This window comes from Salmo salar, chromosome 07, assembly GCF_965601325.2.
Source record: "Salmo salar chromosome 07, fSalSal1, whole genome shotgun sequence".
NCBI lineage: Eukaryota > Metazoa > Chordata > Actinopteri > Salmoniformes > Salmonidae > Salmo > Salmo salar.
The window spans coordinates 27,975,451-27,996,704 of record NC_138297.1 but is presented as its reverse complement, the minus strand read 5'-3'; the positions used below and the strand labels follow the sequence as shown (position 1 = coordinate 27,996,704).

Sequence of the window (21,254 nt, the reverse complement as noted above, 5' to 3'; positions counted from 1 at the left end):
CAGTTGTTTAAGATATATATTTATCAAATTATATTCGTGATTGTGGCTGAATTTACTCCTGCCAGATGCCTTTTTATATAATGTTGCGCTGACGAACATTGTGCTACATTTTTGCCCTTTTAAGGCTATTCAAAAAGCTAACAAACGTTAGAAAACTACATGGCTTCTTCCTTGAAAATGTTGCGGCACTTTCGATGCACGTTGACACAACCATTGGAACAAAGTGTTGTTGTTTCGTAAACTCCATGTACAGTTGGATGAGATCACGGATGGCCAGCGATCAAGTGTCAGGGTCAGACACACAACAAGTCTCTGTGGCGCAATTGGTTAGCGCGTTAGACTGTTAATCTAAAGGTTGGTGGTTCGAGCCCACCCAGGCACGAGAGTTTTCAGTTTGTTGTGCTCCATGATGCGGATGTGACATCCTGGACCTGTAATGAGATTCCCTGTTACTTTGTCCTGCTGAGGGTCAATGCCAACACAAGCCTCTCTAGTGCAGTCAGTTATTGTGTTTGACAATCTATCTAAAGATTGGTGCTTCGACACCACCCATGGATGACATTCTTCAGATTGTAGCAATGTGAAACTTCCTGACTTGTAGTGAGCTTCCATGAGACTTTGTCCTGCTGAGGGTCAATATAATCACAAGTCTCTGTGGCGCAATTGGTTAGCGCCTTAGGCCGTTATTTTAAAGGTTGGTGATTTCAGCCCACCCAGAGATGCTATCTTTCCATTTATAGTGATGTGGAAAGACCTTCCTGGATTTACCGTAAGCTCGCTTTTGACCTGCTTTGTTTCCTATTGTCACATGTGATTGGTGTGTTGTTGAACATGAAAGATGACAAGTTCCTATACCTGCTGCTATACTATACCTAAATGGCTGTCAATGGTCTCTGATATTATGTTACTCAATAGCTTGATCATTCTGTGGTCTCCATGGAACATATCATTTATTCATATTAATCCGGCAAGTATGACAATGTAAATGATGTCAATCTGGCATGAAAACCCTTAGCATATAAATGTATTTCGCTTGAAGGACAATGTTGGTCCAGTATGTGTGTGTTTGTGTGAATATGTGTGCCTATACGCCATGAAAGTGACTCGCCATTACATCATTCTTCCAGGGTCAGTCCCCTAATTATTTTGAATGGGCTTGGCGATCATATATTACATTTGTGAAAACGCAGTTGTTTAAGATATATATTTATCAAATTATATTCGTGATTGTGGCTGAATTTACTCCTGCCAGATGCCTTTTTATATAATGTTGCGCTGACGAACATTGTGCTACATTTTTGCCCTTTTAAGGCTATTCAAAAAGCTAACAAACGTTAGAAAACTACATGGCTTCTTCCTTGAAAATGTTGCGGCACTTTCGATGCACGTTGACACAACCATTGGAACAAAGTGTTGTTGTTTCGTAAACTCCATGTACAGTTGGATGAGATCACGGATGGCCAGCGATCAAGTGTCAGGGTCAGACACACAACAAGTCTCTGTGGCGCAATTGGTTAGCGCGTTAGACTGTTAATCTAAAGGTTGGTGGTTCGAGCCCACCCAGGGACGAGAGTTTTCAGTTTGTTGTGCTCCATGATGCGGATGTGACATCCTGGACCTGTAATGAGATTCCCTGTTACTTTGTCCTGCTGAGGCTCAATGCCAACACAAGCCTCTCTAGTGCAGTCAGTTATTGTGTTTGACAATCTATCTAAAGATTGGTGCTTCGACACCACCCATGGATGACATTCTTCGGATTGTAGCAATGTGAAACTTCCTGACTTGTAGTGAGCTTCCATGAGACTTTGTCCTGCTGAGGGTCAATATAATCACAACTCTCTGTGGCGCAATTGGTTAGCGCCTTAGGCTGTTAGTTTAAAGGTTGGTGATTTGAGCCCACCCAGAGATGCTATCTTTCCATTTATAGTGATGTGGAAAGACCTTCCTGGATTTACAGTAAGCTCGCTTTTGACCTGCTTTGTTTCCTATTGTCACATGTGATTGGTGTGTTGTTGAACATGAAAGATGACAAGTTCCTATACCTGCTGCTATACTATACCTAAATGGCTGTCAATGGTCTCTGATCTTCTGTTACTCAATAGCTTGATCATTCTGTGGTCTCCATGGAACATATCATTTATTCATATTAATCTGGCTAGTATGACAATGTAAATGATGTCAAACTGGCATGAAAACCCATAGCATTTAAATGTATCTCGCTTGAAGGACAATGTTGGTCCAGTATGTCTGTGTTTGTGTGAATATGTGTGCCTATACGCCATGAAAGTGACTCGCCATTACATCATTCTTCCGGGGTCAGTCCACTAATTATTTTGAATGGGCTTGGCGATCATATATTACATTTGTGAAAACGCAGTTGTTTAAGATATATGTTTTTTAAATTATGTTTGTTATTGTGGCTGAATTTACTCCTGCCAGATGCCTTTTTATATAATGTTGTGCTGACGAACATTGTGCTACATTTTTGCCCTTTTAAGGCCATTCAAAAAGCTAACAAACGTTAGAAAACTACAGGGCTACTTCCTTGAAAATGTTGCGGCACTTTCGATGCACGTTGACACAACCATTGGAACAAAGTGTTGTTGTTTCGTAAACTCCATGTACAGTTGGATGAGATCACGGATGGCCAGCGATCAAGTGTCAGGGTCAGTCACACATCAAGTCTCTGTGGCGCACTTGGTTAGAGAGTTAGACTTTTAATCTAAAGGTTGGTGGTTTGAGCCCACCCAGGGACGAGACTTTTCACTTTGTTTTGCTCCATGATGCGGATGTGACATCCTGGACCTGTAATGAGATTCCCTGTTACTTTGTCCTGCTGAGGGTCAATGCCAACACAAGCCTCTCTAGTGCAATCAGTTAGTGTGTTTGACAATCTATCTAAAGATTGGTGCTTCGACACCACCCATGGATGACATTTTTCAGATTGTAGCGATGTGAAACTTCCTGACTTGTAGTGAGCTTCCATGAGACTTTGGCCTGCTGAGGGTGAATATAATCACAAGTCTCTGTGGCGCAATTGGTTAGCGCCTTAGGCCGTTAGTTTAAAGGTTGGTGATTTCAGCCCACCCAGAGATGCTATCTTTCCATTTATAGTGATGTGGAAAGACCTTCCTGGATTTACAGTAAGCTCGCTTTTGACCTGCTTTGTTTCCTATTGTCACATGTGATTGGTGTGTTGTTGAACATGAAAGATGACAAGTTCCTATACCTGCTGCTATACTATACCTAAATGGCTGTCAATGGTCTCTGATATTATGTTACTCAATAGCTTGATCATTCTGTGGTCTCCATGGAACATATCATTTATTCATATTAATCCGGCAAGTATGACAATGTAAATGATGTCAATCTGGCATGAAAACCCTTAGCATATAAATGTATTTCGCTTGAAGGACAATGTTGGTCCAGTATGTGTGTGTTTGTGTGAATATGTGTGCCTATACGCCATGAAAGTGACTCGCCATTACATCATTCTTCCAGGGTCAGTCCCCTAATTATTTTGAATGGGCTTGGCGATCATATATTACATTTGTGAAAACGCAGTTGTTTAAGATATATATTTATCAAATTATATTCGTGATTGTGGCTGAATTTACTCCTGCCAGATGCCTTTTTATATAATGTTGCGCTGACGAACATTGTGCTACATTTTTGCCCTTTTAAGGCTATTCAAAAAGCTAACAAACGTTAGAAAACTACATGGCTTCTTCCTTGAAAATGTTGCGGCACTTTCGATGCACGTTGACACAACCATTGGAACAAAGTGTTGTTGTTTCGTAAACTCCATGTACAGTTGGATGAGATCACGGATGGCCAGCGATCAAGTGTCAGGGTCAGACACACAACAAGTCTCTGTGGCGCAATTGGTTAGCGCGTTAGACTGTTAATCTAAAGGTTGGTGGTTCGAGCCCACCCAGGGACGAGAGTTTTCAGTTTGTTGTGCTCCATGATGCGGATGTGACATCCTGGACCTGTAATGAGATTCCCTGTTACTTTGTCCTGCTGAGGGTCAATGCCAACACAAGCCTCTCTAGTGCAGTCAGTTATTGTGTTTGACAATCTATCTAAAGATTGGTGCTTCGACACCACCCATGGATGACATTCTTCAGATTGTAGCAATGTGAAACTTCCTGACTTGTAGTGAGCTTCCATGAGACTTTGTCCTGCTGAGGGTCAATATAATCACAAGTCTCTGTGGCGCAATTGGTTAGCGCCTTAGGCCGTTAGTTTAAAGGTTGGTGATTTCAGCCCACCCAGAGATGCTATCTTTCCATTTATAGTGATGTGGAAAGACCTTCCTGGATTTACCGTAAGCTCGCTTTTGACCTGCTTTGTTTCCTATTGTCACATGTGATTGGTGTGTTGTTGAACATGAAAGATGACAAGTTCCTATACCTGCTGCTATACTATACCTAAATGGCTGTCAATGGTCTCTGATATTATGTTACTCAATAGCTTGATCATTCTGTGGTCTCCATGGAACATATCATTTATTCATATTAATCCGGCAAGTATGACAATGTAAATGATGTCAATCTGGCATGAAAACCCTTAGCATTTAAATGTATTTCGCTTGAAGGACAATGTTGGTCCAGTATGTGTGTGTTTGTGTGAATATGTGTGCCTATACGCCATGAAAGTGACTCGCCATTACATCATTCTTCCAGGGTCAGTCCCCTAATTATTTTGAATGGGCTTGGCGATCATATATTACATTCGTGAAAACGCAGTTGTTTAAGATATATATTTATCAAATTATATTCGTGATTGTGGCTGAATTTACTCCTGCCAGATGCCTTTTTATATAATGTTGCGCTGACGAACATTGTGCTACATTTTTGCCCTTTTAAGGCCATTCAAAAAGCTAACAAACGTTAGAAAACTACAGGGCTACTTCCTTGAAAATGTTGCGGCACTTTCGATGCACGTTGACACAACCATTGGAACAAAGTGTTGTTGTTTCGTAAACTCCATGTACAGTTGGATGAGATCACGGATGGCCAGCGATCAAGTGTCAGGGTCAGACACACAACAAGTCTCTGTGGCGCAATTGGTTAGCGCGTTAGACTGTTAATCTAAAGGTTGGTGGTTCGAGCCCACCCAGGGACGAGAGTTTTCAGTTTGTTGTGCTCCATGATGCGGATGTGACATCCTGGACCTGTAATGAGATTCCCTGTTACTTTGTCCTGCTGAGGGTCAATGCCAACACAAGCCTCTCTAGTGCAATCAGTTAGTGTGTTTGACAATCTATCTAAAGATTGGTGCTTCGACACCACCCATGGATGACATTCTTCAGATTGTAGCGATGTGAAACTTCCTGACTTGTAGTGAGCTTCCATGAGACTTTGGCCTGCTGAGGGTCAATATAATCACAAGTCTCTGTGGCGCAATTGGTTAGCGCCTTAGGCCGTTAGTTTAAAGGTTGGTGATTTCAGCCCACCCAGAGATGCTATCTTTCCATTTATAGTGATGTGGAAAGACCTTCCTGGATTTACCGTAAGCTCGCTTTTGACCTGCTTTGTTTCCTATTGTCACATGTGATTGGTGTGTTGTTGAACATGAAAGATGACAAGTTCCTATACCTGCTGCTATACTATACCTAAATGGCTGTCAATGGTCTCTGATCTTCTGTTACTCAATAGCTTGATCATTCTGTGGTCTCCATGGAACATATCATTTATTCATATTAATCCGGCAAGTATGACAATGTAAATGATGTCAATCTGGCATGAAAACCCTTAGCATATAAATGTATTTCGCTTGAAGGACAATGTTGGTCCAGTATGTGTGTGTTTGTGTGAATATGTGTGCCTATACGCCATGAAAGTGACTCGCCATTACATCATTCTTCCAGGGTCAGTCCCCTAATTATTTTGAATGGGCTTGGCGATCATATATTACATTTGTGAAAACGCAGTTGTTTAAGATATATATTTATCAAATTATATTCGTGATTGTGGCTGAATTTACTCCTGCCAGATGCCTTTTTATATAATGTTGCGCTGACGAACATTGTGCTACATTTTTGCCCTTTTAAGGCTATTCAAAAAGCTAACAAACGTTAGAAAACTACATGGCTTCTTCCTTGAAAATGTTGCGGCACTTTCGATGCACGTTGACACAACCATTGGAACAAAGTGTTGTTGTTTCGTAAACTCCATGTACAGTTGGATGAGATCACGGATGGCCAGCGATCAAGTGTCAGGGTCAGACACACAACAAGTCTCTGTGGCGCAATTGGTTAGCGCGTTAGACTGTTAATCTAAAGGTTGGTGGTTCGAGCCCACCCAGGGACTAGAGTATTCAGTTTCTTGTGCTCCATGATGCGGATGTGACATCCTGGACCCTGTTACTTTGTCCTGCTGAGGGTCAATGCCAACACAAGCCTCTCTAGTGCAATCAGTTAGTGTGTTTGACAATCTATCTAAAGATTGGTGCTTCGACACCACCCATGGATGACATTTTTCAGATTGTAGCGATGTGAAACTTCCTGACTTGTAGTGAGCTTCCATGAGACTTTGGCCTGCTGAGGGTGAATATAATCACAAGTCTCTGTGGCGCAATTGGTTAGCGCCTTAGGCCGTTAGTTTAAAGGTTGGTGGTTTCAGCCCACCCAGAGATGCTATCTTTCCATTTATAGTGATGTGGAAAGACCTTCCTGGATTTACCGTAAGCTCGCTTTTGACCTGCTTTGTTTCCTATTGTCACATGTGATTGGTGTGTTGTACAACATGAAAGATGACAAGTTCCTATACCTGCTGCTATACTATACCTAAATGGCTGTCAATGGTCTCTGATATTATGTTACTCAATAGCTTGATCATTCTGTGGTCTCCATGGAACATATCATTTATTCATATTAATCCGGCAAGTATGACAATGTAAATGATGTCAATCTGGCATGAAAACCCTTAGCATATAAATGTATTTCGCTTGAAGGACAATGTTGGTCCAGTATGTGTGTGTTTGTGTGAATATGTGTGCCTATACGCCATGAAAGTGACTCGCCATTACATCATTCTTCCAGGGTCAGTCCCCTAATTATTTTGAATGGGCTTGGCGATCATATATTACATTTGTGAAAACGCAGTTGTTTAAGATATATATTTATCAAATTATATTCGTGATTGTGGCTGAATTTACTCCTGCCAGATGCCTTTTTATATAATGTTGCGCTGACGAACATTGTGCTACATTTTTGCCCTTTTAAGGCTATTCAAAAAGCTAACAAACGTTAGAAAACTACATGGCTTCTTCCTTGAAAATGTTGCGGCACTTTCGATGCACGTTGACACAACCATTGGAACAAAGTGTTGTTGTTTCGTAAACTCCATGTACAGTTGGATGAGATCACGGATGGCCAGCGATCAAGTGTCAGGGTCAGACACACAACAAGTCTCTCTGGCGCAATTGGTTAGCGCGTTAGACTGTTAATCTAAAGGTTGGTGGTTCGAGCCCACCCAGGGACGAGAGTTTTCAGTTTGTTGTGCTCCATGATGCGGATGTGACATCCTGGACCTGTAATGAGATTCCCTGTTACTTTGTCCTGCTGAGGGTCAATGCCAACACAAGCCTCTGTAGTGCAGTCAGTTATTGTGTTTGACAATCTATCTAAAGATTGGTGCTTCGACACCACCCATGGATGACATTCTTCAGATTGTAGCAATGTGAAACTTCCTGACTTGTAGTGAGCTTCCATGAGACTTTGTCCTGCTGAGGGTAAATATAATCACAAGTCTCTGTGGCGCAATTGGTTAGCGCCTTATGCTGTTAGTTTAAAGGTTGGTGATTTGAGCCCACCCAGAGATGCTATCTTTCCATTTATAGTGATGTGGAAAGACCTTCCTGGATTTACAGTAAGCTCGCTTTTGACCTGCTTTGTTTCCTATTGTCACATGTGATTGGTGTGTTGTTGAACATGAAAGATGACAAGTTCCTATACCTGCTGCTATACTATACCTAAATGGCTATCACTGGTCTTTGATCTTCTGTTACTCAATAGCTTGATCATTCTGTGGTCTCCATGGAACATATCATTTATTCATATTAATCCGGCAAGTATGACAATGTAAATGATGTCAATCTGGCATGAAAACCCTTAGCATATAAATGTATTTCGCTTGAAGGACAATGTTGGTCCAGTATGTGTGTGTTTGTGTGAATATGTGTGCCTATACGCCATGAAAGTGACTCGCCATTACATCATTCTTCCAGGGTCAGTCCCCTAATTATTTTGAATGGGCTTGGCGATCATATATTACATTTGTGAAAACGCAGTTGTTTAAGATATATATTTATCAAATTATATTCGTGATTGTGGCTGAATTTACTCCTGCCAGATGCCTTTTTATATAATGTTGCGCTGACGAACATTGTGCTACATTTTTGCCCTTTTAAGGCTATTCAAAAAGCTAACAAACGTTAGAAAACTACATGGCTTCTTCCTTGAAAATGTTGCGGCACTTTCGATGCACGTTGACACAACCATTGGAACAAAGTGTTGTTGTTTCGTAAACTCCATGTACAGTTGGATGAGATCACGGATGGCCAGCGATCAAGTGTCAGGGTCAGACACACAACAAGTCTCTGTGGCGCAATTGGTTAGCGCGTTAGACTGTTAATCTAAAGGTTGGTGGTTCGAGCCCACCCAGGGACTAGAGTATTCAGTTTCTTGTGCTCCATGATGCGGATGTGACATCCTGGACCCTGTTACTTTGTCCTGCTGAGGGTCAATGCCAACACAAGCCTCTCTAGTGCAATCAGTTAGTGTGTTTGACAATCTATCTAAAGATTGGTGCTTCGACACCACCCATGGATGACATTTTTCAGATTGTAGCGATGTGAAACTTCCTGACTTGTAGTGAGCTTCCATGAGACTTTGGCCTGCTGAGGGTGAATATAATCACAAGTCTCTGTGGCGCAATTGGTTAGCGCCTTAGGCCGTTAGTTTAAAGGTTGGTGGTTTCAGCCCACCCAGAGATGCTATCTTTCCATTTATAGTGATGTGGAAAGACCTTCCTGGATTTACCGTAAGCTCGCTTTTGACCTGCTTTGTTTCCTATTGTCACATGTGATTGGTGTGTTGTACAACATGAAAGATGACAAGTTCCTATACCTGCTGCTATACTATACCTAAATGGCTGTCAATGGTCTCTGATATTATGTTACTCAATAGCTTGATCATTCTGTGGTCTCCATGGAACATATCATTTATTCATATTAATCCGGCAAGTATGACAATGTAAATGATGTCAATCTGGCATGAAAACCCTTAGCATATAAATGTATTTCGCTTGAAGGACAATGTTGGTCCAGTATGTGTGTGTTTGTGTGAATATGTGTGCCTATACGCCATGAAAGTGACTCGCCATTACATCATTCTTCCAGGGTCAGTCCCCTAATTATTTTGAATGGGCTTGGCGATCATATATTACATTTGTGAAAACGCAGTTGTTTAAGATATATATTTATCAAATTATATTCGTGATTGTGGCTGAATTTACTCCTGCCAGATGCCTTTTTATATAATGTTGCGCTGACGAACATTGTGCTACATTTTTGCCCTTTTAAGGCTATTCAAAAAGCTAACAAACGTTAGAAAACTACATGGCTTCTTCCTTGAAAATGTTGCGGCACTTTCGATGCACGTTGACACAACCATTGGAACAAAGTGTTGTTGTTTCGTAAACTCCATGTACAGTTGGATGAGATCACGGATGGCCAGCGATCAAGTGTCAGGGTCAGACACACAACAAGTCTCTCTGGCGCAATTGGTTAGCGCGTTAGACTGTTAATCTAAAGGTTGGTGGTTCGAGCCCACCCAGGGACGAGAGTTTTCAGTTTGTTGTGCTCCATGATGCGGATGTGACATCCTGGACCTGTAATGAGATTCCCTGTTACTTTGTCCTGCTGAGGGTCAATGCCAACACAAGCCTCTGTAGTGCAGTCAGTTATTGTGTTTGACAATCTATCTAAAGATTGGTGCTTCGACACCACCCATGGATGACATTCTTCAGATTGTAGCAATGTGAAACTTCCTGACTTGTAGTGAGCTTCCATGAGACTTTGTCCTGCTGAGGGTAAATATAATCACAAGTCTCTGTGGCGCAATTGGTTAGCGCCTTATGCTGTTAGTTTAAAGGTTGGTGATTTGAGCCCACCCAGAGATGCTATCTTTCCATTTATAGTGATGTGGAAAGACCTTCCTGGATTTACAGTAAGCTCGCTTTTGACCTGCTTTGTTTCCTATTGTCACATGTGATTGGTGTGTTGTTGAACATGAAAGATGACAAGTTCCTATACCTGCTGCTATACTATACCTAAATGGCTATCACTGGTCTTTGATCTTCTGTTACTCAATAGCTTGATCATTCTGTGGTCTCCATGGAACATATCATTTATTCATATTAATCCGGCAAGTATGACAATGTAAATGATGTCAATCTGGCATGAAAACCCTTAGCATATAAATGTATTTCGCTTGAAGGACAATGTTGGTCCAGTATGTGTGTGTTTGTGTGAATATGTGTGCCTATACGCCATGAAAGTGACTCGCCATTACATCATTCTTCCAGGGTCAGTCCCCTAATTATTTTGAATGGGCTTGGCGATCATATATTACATTTGTGAAAACGCAGTTGTTTAAGATATATATTTATCAAATTATATTCGTGATTGTGGCTGAATTTACTCCTGCCAGATGCCTTTTTATATAATGTTGCGCTGACGAACATTGTGCTACATTTTTGCCCTTTTAAGGCTATTCAAAAAGCTAACAAACGTTAGAAAACTACATGGCTTCTTCCTTGAAAATGTTGCGGCACTTTCGATGCACGTTGACACAACCATTGGAACAAAGTGTTGTTGTTTCGTAAACTCCATGTACAGTTGGATGAGATCACGGATGGCCAGCGATCAAGTGTCAGGGTCAGACACACAACAAGTCTCTGTGGCGCAATTGGTTAGCGCGTTAGACTGTTAATCTAAAGGTTGGTGGTTCGAGCCCACCCAGGGACGAGAGTTTTCAGTTTGTTGTGCTCCATGATGCGGATGTGACATCCTGGACCTGTAATGAGATTCCCTGTTACTTTGTCCTGCTGAGGGTCAATGCCAACACAAGCCTCTCTAGTGCAGTCAGTTATTGTGTTTGACAATCTATCTAAAGATTGGTGCTTCGACACCACCCATGGATGACATTCTTCAGATTGTAGCAATGTGAAACTTCCTGACTTGTAGTGAGCTTCCATGAGACTTTGGCCTGCTGAGGGTGAATATAATCACCAGTCTCTGTGGCGCAATTGGTTAGCGCCTTAGGCCGTTAGTTTAAAGGTTGGTGATTTCAGCCCACCCAGAGTTGCTATCTTTCCATTTATAGTGATGTGGAAAGACCTTCCTGGATTTACAGTAAGCTCGCTTTTGACCTGCTTTGTTTCCTATTGTCACATGTGATTGGTGTGTTGTTGAACATGAAAGATGACAAGTTCCTATACCTGCTGCTATACTATACCTAAATGGCTGTCAATGGTCTCTGATATTATGTTACTCAATAGCTTGATCATTCTGTGGTCTCCGTGGAACATATAATTTATTCATATTAATCCGGCAAGTATGACAATGTAAATGATGTCAATCTGGCATGAAAACCCTTAGCATATAAATGTATTTCGCTTGAAGGACAATGTTGGTCCAGTATGTGTGTGTTTGTGTGAATATGTGTGCCTATACGCCATGAAAGTGACTCGCCATTACATCATTCTTCCAGGGTCAGTCCCCTAATTATTTTGAATGGGCTTGGCGATCATATATTACATTTGTGAAAACGCAGTTGTTTAAGATATATATTTATCAAATTATATTCGTGATTGTGGCTGAATTTACTCCTGCCAGATGCCTTTTTATATAATGTTGCGCTGACGAACATTGTGCTACATTTTTGCCCTTTTAAGGCTATTCAAAAAGCTAACAAACGTTAGAAAACTACATGGCTTCTTCCTTGAAAATGTTGCGGCACTTTCGATGCACGTTGACACAACCATTGGAACAAAGTGTTGTTGTTTCGTAAACTCCATGTACAGTTGGATGAGATCACGGATGGCCAGCGATCAAGTGTCAGGGTCAGACACACAACAAGTCTCTGTGGCGCAATTGGTTAGCGCGTTAGACTGTTAATCTAAAGGTTGGTGGTTCGAGCCCACCCAGGGACGAGAGTTTTCAGTTTGTTGTGCTCCATGATGCGGATGTGACATCCTGGACCTGTAATGAGATTCCCTGTTACTTTGTCCTGCTGAGGGTCAATGCCAACACAAGCCTCTCTAGTGCAGTCAGTTATTGTGTTTGACAATCTATCTAAAGATTGGTGCTTCGACACCACCCATGGATGACATTCTTCAGATTGTAGCAATGTGAAACTTCCTGACTTGTAGTGAGCTTCCATGAGACTGTCCTGCTGAGGGTCAATATAATCACAAGTCTCTGTGGCGCAATTGGTTAGCGCCTTAGGCCATCATTTTAAAGGTTGGTGATTTCAGCCCACCCAGAGATGCTATCTTTCCATTTATAGTGATGTGGAAAGACCTTCCTGGATTTACCGTAAGCTCGCTTTTGACCTGCTTTGTTTCCTATTGTCACATGTGATTGGTGTGTTGTTGAACATGAAAGATGACAAGTTCCTATACCTGCTGCTATACTATACCTAAATGGCTGTCAATGGTCTCTGATATTATGTTACTCAATAGCTTGATCATTCTGTTGTCTCCATGGAACATATCATTTATTCATATTAATCCGGCAAGTATGACAATGTAAATGATGTCAATCTGACATGAAAACCCTTAGCATATAAATGTATTTCGCTTGAAGGACAATGTTGGTCCAGTATGTGTGTGTTTGTGTGAATATGTGTGCCTATACGCCATGAAAGTGACTCGCCATTACATCATTCTTCCAGGGTCAGTCCCCTAATTATTTTGAATGGGCTTGGCGATCATATATTACATTCGTGAAAACGCAGTTGTTTAAGATATATATTTATCAAATTATATTCGTGATTGTGGCTGAATTTACTCCTGCCAGATGCCTTTTTATATAATGTTGCGCTGACGAACATTGTGCTACATTTTTGCCCTTTTAAGGCTATTCAAAAAGCTAACAAACGTTAGAAAACTACATGGCTTCTTCCTTGAAAATGTTGCGGCACTTTCGATGCACGTTGACACAACCATTGGAACAAAGTGTTGTTGTTTCGTAAACTCCATGTACAGTTGGATGAGATCACGGATGGCCAGCGATCAAGTGTCAGGGTCAGACACACAACAAGTCTCTGTGGCGCAATTGGTTAGCGCGTTAGACTGTTAATCTAAAGGTTGGTGGATCGAGCCCACCCAGGGACGAGAGTTTTCAGTTTGTTGTGCTCCATGATGCGGATGTGACATCCTGGACCTGTAATGAGATTCCCTGTTACTTTGTCCTGCTGAGGGGCAATGCCAACACAAGCCTCTCTAGTGCAGTCAGTTATTGTGTTTGACAATCTATCTAAAGATTGGTGCTTCGACACCACCCATGGATGACATTCTTCAGATTGTAGCAATGTGAAACTTCCTGACTTGTAGTGAGCTTCCATGAGACTTTGTCCTGCTGAGGGTCAATATAATCACAAGTCTCTGTGGCGCAATTGGTTAGCGCCTTAGGCCGTTATTTTAAAGGTTGGTGATTTCAGCCCACCCAGAGATGCTATCTTTCCATTTATAGTGATGTGGAAAGACCTTCCTGGATTTACCGTAAGCTCGCTTTTGACCTGCTTTGTTTCCTATTGTCACATGTGATTGGTGTGTTGTTGAACATGAAAGATGACAAGTTCCTATACCTGCTGCTATACTATACCTAAATGGCTGTCAATGGTCTCTGATCTTCTGTTACTCAATAGCTTGATCATTCTGTGGTCTCCATGGAACATATCATTTATTCATATTAATCCGGCAAGTATGACAATGTAAATGATGTCAATCTGGCATGAAAACCCTTAGCATATAAATGTATTTCGCTTGAAGGACAATGTTGGTCCAGTATGTGTGTGTTTGTGTGAATATGTGTGCCTATACGCCATGAAAGTGACTCGCCATTACATCATTCTTCCAGGGTCAGTCCCCTAATTATTTTGAATGGGCTTGGCGATCATATATTACATTTGTGAAAACGCAGTTGTTTAAGATATATATTTATCAAATTATATTCGTGATTGTGGCTGAATTTACTCCTGCCAGATGCCTTTTTATATAATGTTGCGCTGACGAACATTGTGCTACATTTTTGCCCTTTTAAGGCTATTCAAAAAGCTAACAAACGTTAGAAAACTACATGGCTTCTTCCTTGAAAATGTTGCGGCACTTTCGATGCACGTTGACACAACCATTGGAACAAAGTGTTGTTGTTTCGTAAACTCCATGTACAGTTGGATGAGATCACGGATGGCCAGCGATCAAGTGTCAGGGTCAGACACACAACAAGTCTCTGTGGCGCAATTGGTTAGCGCGTTAGACTGTTAATCTAAAGGTTGGTGGTTCGAGCCCACCCAGGGACTAGAGTATTCAGTTTGTTGTGCTCCATGATGAGGATGTGACATCCTGGACCCTGTTACTTTGTCCTGCTGAGGGTCAATGCCAACACAAGCCTCTCTAGTGCAATCAGTTAGTGTGTTTGACAATCTATCTAAAGATTGGTGCTTCGACACCACCCATGGATGACATTTTTCAGATTGTAGCGATGTGAAACTTCCTGACTTGTAGTGAGCTTCCATGAGACTTTGGCCTGCTGAGGGTGAATATAATCACAAGTCTCTGTGGCGCAATTGGTTAGCGCCTTAGGCCGTTATTTTAAAGGTTGGTGATTTCAGCCCACCCAGAGATGCTATCTTTCCATTTATAGTGATGTGGAAAGACCTTCCTGGATTTACCGTAAGCTCGCTTTTGACCTGCTTTGTTTCCTATTGTCACATGTGATTGGTGTGTTGTACAACATGAAAGATGACAAGTTCCTATACCTGCTGCTATACTATACCTAAATGGCTGTCAATGGTCTCTGATATTATGTTACTCAATAGCTTGATCATTCTGTGGTCTCCATGGAACATATAATTTATTCATATTAATCCGGCAAGTATGACAATGTAAATGATGTCAATCTGGCATGAAAACCCTTAGCATATAAATGTATTTCGCTTGAAGGACAATGTTGGTCCAGTATGTGTGTGTTTGTGTGAATATGTGTGCCTATACGCCATGAAAGTGACTCGCCATTACATCATTCTTCCAGGGTCAGTCCCCTAATTATTTTGAATGGGCTTGGCGATCATATATTACATTTGTGAAAACGCAGTTGTTTAAGATATATATTTATCAAATTATATTCGTGATTGTGGCTGAATTTACTCCTGCCAGATGCCTTTTTATATAATGTTGCGCTGACGAACATTGTGCTACATTTTTGCCCTTTTAAGGCTATTCAAAAAGCTAACAAACGTTAGAAAACTACATGGCTTCTTCCTTGAAAATGTTGCGGCACTTTCGATGCACGTTGACACAACCATTGGAACAAAGTGTTGTTGTTTCGTAAACTCCATGTACAGTTGGATGAGATCACGGATGGCCAGCGATCAAGTGTCAGGGTCAGACACACAACAAGTCTCTGTGCCGCAATTGGTTAGCGCGTTAGACTGTTAATCTAAAGGTTGGTGGTTCGAGCCCACCCAGGCACGAGAGTTTTCAGTTTGTTGTGCTCCATGATGCGGATGTGACATCCTGGACCTGTAATGAGATTCCCTGTTACTTTGTCCTGCTGAGGGTCAATGCCAACACAAGCCTCTCTAGTGCAGTCAGTTATTGTGTTTGACAATCTATCTAAAGATTGGTGCTTCGACACCACCCATGGATGATATTCTTCGGATTGTAGCAATGTGAAACTTCCTGACTTGTAGTGAGCTTCCATGAGACTTTGTCCTGCTGAGGGTCAATATAATCACAAGTCTCTGTGGCGCAATTGGTTAGCGCCTTAGGCCGTTATTTTAAAGGTTGGTGATTTCAGCCCACCCAGAGATGCTATCTTTCCATTTATAGTGATGTGGAAAGACCTTCCTGGATTTACCGTAAGCTCGCTTTTGACCTGCTTTGTTTCCTATTGTCACATGTGATTGGTGTGTTGTTGAACATGAAAGATGACAAGTTCCTATACCTGCTGCTATACTATACCTAAATGGCTGTCAATGGTCTTTGATCTTCTGTTACTCAATAGCTTGATCATTCTGTGGTCTCCATGGAACATATCATTTATTCATATTAATCCGGCAAGTATGACAATGTAAATGATGTCAATCTGGCATGAAAACCCTTAGCATTTAAATGTATTTCGCTTGAAGGACAATGTTGATCCAGTATGTGTGTGTTTGTGTGAATATGTGTGCCTATACGCCATGAAAGTGACTCGCCATTACATCATTCTTCCAGGGTCAGTCCCCTAATTATTTTGAATGGGCTTGGCGATCATATATTACATTCGTGAAAACGCAGTTGTTTAAGATATATATTTATCAAATTATATTTGTGATTGTGGCTGAATTTACTCCTGCCAGATGCCTTTTTATGTAATGTTGCGCTGACGAACATTGTGCTACATTTTTGCCCTTTTAAGGCCATTCAAGAAGCTAACAAACGTTAGAAAACTACAGGGCTACTTCCTTGAAAATGTTGCGGCACTTTCGATGCACGTTGACACAACCATTGGAACAAAGTGTTGTTGTTTCGTAAACTCCATGTACAGTTGGATGAGATCACGGACGGCCAGCGATCAAGTGTCAGGGTCAGAAGTACAACAAGTCTCTGTGGCGCAGTTGGTTAGCGCGTTAGACTGTTAATCTAAAGGTTGGTGGTTCGAGCCCACCCAGGGACGAGAGTTTTCAGTTTGTTGTGCTCCATGATGCGGATGTGACATCCTGGACCTGTAATGAGATTACCTGTTACTTTGTCCTGCTGAGGGTCAATGCCAACACAAGCCTCTCTAGTGCAGTCAGTTAGTGTGTTTGACAATCTATCTAAAGATTGGTGCTTCGACACCACCCATGGATGACATTCTTCAGATTGTAGCAATGTGAAACTTCCTGACTTGTAGTGAGCTTCCATGAGACTTTGTCCTGCTGAGGGTCAATATAATCACAAGTCTCTGTGGCGCAATTGGTTAGCGCCTTAGGCTGTTAGTTTAAAGGTTGGTGATTTGAGCCCACCCAGAGATGCTATCTTTCCATTTATAGTGATGTGGAAAGACCTTCCTGGATTTACAATAAGCTCGCTTTTGACCTGCTTTGTTTCCTATTGTCACATGTGATTGGTGTGTTGTTGAACATGAAAGATGACAAGTTCCTATACCTGCTGCTATACTATACCTAAATGGCTGTCAATGGTCTCTGATCTTCTGTTACTCAATAGCTTGATCATTCTGTTGTCTCCGTGGAACATATCATTTATTCATATTAATCCGGCAAGTATGACAATGTAAATGATGTCAATCTGACATGAAAACCCTTAGCATATAAATGTATTTCGCTTGAAGGACAATGTTGGTCCAGTATGTGTGTGTTTGTGTGAATATGTGTGCCTATACGCCATGAAAGTGACTTGCCATTACATCATTCTTCCAGGGTCAGTCCCCTAATTATTTTGAATGGGCTTGGCGATCATATATTACATTTGTGAAAACGCAGTTGTTTAAGATATATATTTATCAAATTATATTCGTGATTGTGGCTGAATTTACTCCTGCCAGATGCCTTTTTATATAATGTTGCGCTGACGAACATTGTGCTACATTTTTGCCCTTTTAAGGCTATTCAAAAAGCTAACAAACGTTAGAAAACTACATGGCTTCTTCCTTGAAAATGTTGCGGCACTTTCGATGCACGTTGACACAACCATTGGAACAAAGTGTTGTTGTTTCGTAAACTCCATGTACAGTTGGATGAGATCACGGATGGCCAGCGATCAAGTGTCAGGGTCAGACACACAACAAGTCTCTGTGGCGCAATTGGTTAGCGCGTTAGACTGTTAATCTAAAGGTTGGTGGTTCGAGCCCACCCAGGGACGAGAGTTTTCAGTTTGTTGTGCTCCATGATGCGGATGTGACATCCTGGACCTGTAATGAGATTCCCTGTTACTTTGTCCTGCTGAGGGTCAATGCCAACACAAGCCTCTCTAGTGCAGTCAGTTATTGTGTTTGACAATCTATCTAAAGATTGGTGCTTCGACACCACCCATGGATGACATTCTTCAGATTGTAGCAATGTGAAACTTCCTGACTTGTAGTGAGCTTCCATGAGACTTTGTCCTGCTGAGGGTAAATATAATCACAAGTCTCTGTGGCGCAATTGGTTAGCGCCTTAGGCTGTTAGTTTAAAGGTTGGTGATTTGAGCCCACCCAGAGATGCTATCTTTCCATTTATAGTGATGTGGAAAGACCTTCCTGGATTTACAGTAAGCTCGCTTTTGACCTGCTTTGTTTCCTATTGTCACATGTGATTGGTGTGTTGTTGAACATGAAAGATGACAAGTTCCTATACCTGCTGCTATACTATACCTAAATGGCTGTCACTGGTCTTTGATCTTCTGTTACTCAATAGCTTGATCATTCTGTGGTCTCCATGGAACATATCATTTATTCATATTAATCCGGCAAGTATGACAATGTAAATGATGTCAATCTGGCATGAAAACCCTTAGCATTTAAATGTATTTCGCTTGAAGGACAATGTTGATCCAGTATGTGTGTGTTTGTGTGAATATGTGTGCCTATACGCCATGAAAGTGACTCGCCATTACATCATTCTTCCAGGGTCAGTCCCCTAATTATTTTGAATGGGCTTGGCGATCATATATTACATTCGTGAAAACGCAGTTGTTTAAGATATATATTTATCAAATTATATTCGTGATTGTGGCTGAATTTACTCCTGCCAGATGCCTTTTTATATAATGTTGCGCTGACGAACATTGTGCTACATTTTTGCCCTTTTAAGGCCATTCAAAAAGCTAACAAACGTTAGAAAACTACAGGGCTACTTCCTTGAAAATGTTGCGGCACTTTCGATGCACGTTGACACAACCATTGGAACAAAGTGTTGTTGTTTCGTAAACTCCATGTACAGTTGGATGAGATCACGGATGGCCAGCGATCAAGTGTCAGGGTCAGAAGCACAACAAGTCTCTGTGGCACAGTTGGTTAGCGCGTTAGACTGTTAATCTAAAGGTTGGTGGTTCTAGCCCACCCAGGGACGAGAGTTTTCAGTTTGTTGTGCTCCATGATGCGGATGTGACATCCTGGACCTGTAATGAGATTACCTGTTACTTTGTCCTGCTGAGGGTCAATGCCAACACAAGCCTCTCTAGTGCAGTCAGTTAGTGTGTTTGACAATCTATCTAAAGATTGGTGCTTCGACACCACCCATTCTTCAGATTGTAGCAATGTGAAACTTCCTGACTTGTAGTGAGCTTCCATGAGACTTTGTCCTGCTGAGGGTCAATATAATCACAAGTCTCTGTGGCGCAATTGGTTAGCGCCTTAGGCTGTTAGTTTAAAGGTTGGTGATTTGAGCCCACCCAGAGATGCTATCTTTCCATTTATAGTGATGTGGAAAGACCTTCCTGGATTTACAGTAAGATCGCTTTTGACCTGCTTTGTTTCCTATTGTCACATGTGATTGGTGTGTTGTTGAACATGAAAGATGACAAGTTCCTATACCTGCTGCTATACTATACCTAAATGGCTGTCAATGGTCTCTGATCTTCTGTTACTCAATAGCTTGATCATTCTGTGGTCTCCATGGAACATATCATTTATTCATATTAATCTGGCTAGTATGACAATGTAAATGATGTCAAACTGGCATGAAAACCCATAGCATTTAAATGTATCTCGCTTGAAGGACAATGTTGGTCCAGTATGTCTGTGTTTGTGTGAATATGTGTGCCTATACGCCATGAAAGTGACTCGCCATTACATCATTCTTCCGGGGTCAGTCCACTAATTATTTTGAATGGGCTTGGCGATCATATATTACATTTGTGAAAACGCAGTTGTTTAAGATATATGTTTTTTAAATTATGTTTGTTATTGTGGCTGAATTTACTCCTGCCAGATGCCTTTTTATATAATGTTGTGCTGACGAACATTGTGCTACATTTTTGCCCTTTTAAGGCCATTCAAAAAGCTAACAAACGTTAGAAAACTACAGGGCTACTTCCTTGAAAATGTTGCGGCACTTTCGATGCACGTTGACACAACCATTGGAACAAAGTGTTGTTGTTTCGTAAACTCCATGTACAGTTGGATGAGATCACGGATGGCCAGCGATCAAGTGTCAGGGTCAGTCACACATCAAGTCTCTGTGGCGCACTTGGTTAGAGAGTTAGACTGTTAATCTAAAGGTTGGTGGTTTGAGCCCACCCAGGGACGAGACTTTTCACTTTGTTGTGCTCCATGATGCGGATGTGACATCCTGGACCTGTAATGAGATTCCCTGTTACTTTGTCCTGCTCAGGGTCAATGCCAACACAAGCCTCTCTAGTGCAATCAGTTAGTGTGTTTGACAATCTATCTAAAGATTGGTGCTTCGACACCACCCATGGATGACATTTTTCAGATTGTAGCGATGTGAAACTTCCTGACTTGTAGTGAGCTTCCATGAGACTTTGGCCTGCTGAGGGTGAATATAATCACAAGTCTCTGTGGCGCAATTGGTTAGCGCCTTAGGCCGTTAGTTTAAAAGTTGGTGATTTCAGCCCACCCAGAGTTGCTATCTTTCCATTTATAGTGATGTGGAAAGACCTTCCTGGATTTACAGTAAGCTCGCTTTTGACCTGCTTTGTTTCCTATTGTCACATGTGATTGGTGTGTTGTTGAACATGAAAGATGACAAGTTCCTATACCTGCTGCTATACTATACCTAAATGGCTGTCAATGGTCTCTGATCTTCTGTTACTCAATAGCTTGATCATTCTGTGGTCTCCATGGAACATATCATTTATTCATATTAATCTGGCTAGTATGACAATGTAAATGATGTCAAACTGGCATGAAAACCCATAGCATTTAAATGTATCTCGCTTGAAGGACAATGTTGGTCCAGTATGTCTGTGTTTGTGTGAATATGTGTGCCTATACGCCATGAAAGTGACTCGCCATTACATCATTCTTCCGGG

The 21,254-nt window shown here is 41.5% G+C and overlaps 11 non-coding genes across 11 annotated transcripts; all 11 read left to right on the top strand.

The window, feature by feature from the left end:
• The first annotated feature begins 1,495 nt into the window (after positions 1 to 1,495).
• On the top strand, positions 1,496 to 1,569 carry trnan-guu (transfer RNA asparagine (anticodon GUU)). The gene has a single exon. It is a non-coding gene; the product is annotated as a tRNA-Asn (tRNA).
• A 2,300-nt stretch (positions 1,570 to 3,869) lies between these two features.
• On the top strand, positions 3,870 to 3,943 carry trnan-guu (transfer RNA asparagine (anticodon GUU)). The gene has a single exon. It is a non-coding gene; the product is annotated as a tRNA-Asn (tRNA).
• A 1,113-nt stretch (positions 3,944 to 5,056) lies between these two features.
• Positions 5,057 to 5,130, top strand: trnan-guu (transfer RNA asparagine (anticodon GUU)). The gene has a single exon. It is a non-coding gene; the product is annotated as a tRNA-Asn (tRNA).
• Positions 5,131 to 6,243: 1,113 nt separating this feature from the next.
• Positions 6,244 to 6,317, top strand: trnan-guu (transfer RNA asparagine (anticodon GUU)). The gene has a single exon. It is a non-coding gene; the product is annotated as a tRNA-Asn (tRNA).
• Positions 6,318 to 8,603: 2,286 nt separating this feature from the next.
• On the top strand, positions 8,604 to 8,677 carry trnan-guu (transfer RNA asparagine (anticodon GUU)). Its single transcript has one exon. It is a non-coding gene; the product is annotated as a tRNA-Asn (tRNA).
• A 2,286-nt stretch (positions 8,678 to 10,963) lies between these two features.
• On the top strand, positions 10,964 to 11,037 carry trnan-guu (transfer RNA asparagine (anticodon GUU)). The gene has a single exon. It is a non-coding gene; the product is annotated as a tRNA-Asn (tRNA).
• Positions 11,038 to 12,150: 1,113 nt separating this feature from the next.
• trnan-guu (transfer RNA asparagine (anticodon GUU)) lies at positions 12,151 to 12,224 on the top strand. Its single transcript has one exon. It is a non-coding gene; the product is annotated as a tRNA-Asn (tRNA).
• Positions 12,225 to 13,335: 1,111 nt separating this feature from the next.
• trnan-guu (transfer RNA asparagine (anticodon GUU)) lies at positions 13,336 to 13,409 on the top strand. Its single transcript has one exon. It is a non-coding gene; the product is annotated as a tRNA-Asn (tRNA).
• A 1,113-nt stretch (positions 13,410 to 14,522) lies between these two features.
• Positions 14,523 to 14,596, top strand: trnan-guu (transfer RNA asparagine (anticodon GUU)). The gene has a single exon. It is a non-coding gene; the product is annotated as a tRNA-Asn (tRNA).
• A 2,286-nt stretch (positions 14,597 to 16,882) lies between these two features.
• trnan-guu (transfer RNA asparagine (anticodon GUU)) lies at positions 16,883 to 16,956 on the top strand. The gene has a single exon. It is a non-coding gene; the product is annotated as a tRNA-Asn (tRNA).
• Positions 16,957 to 18,069: 1,113 nt separating this feature from the next.
• On the top strand, positions 18,070 to 18,143 carry trnan-guu (transfer RNA asparagine (anticodon GUU)). Its single transcript has one exon. It is a non-coding gene; the product is annotated as a tRNA-Asn (tRNA).
• The last annotated feature ends 3,111 nt before the right edge of the window (positions 18,144 to 21,254 follow it).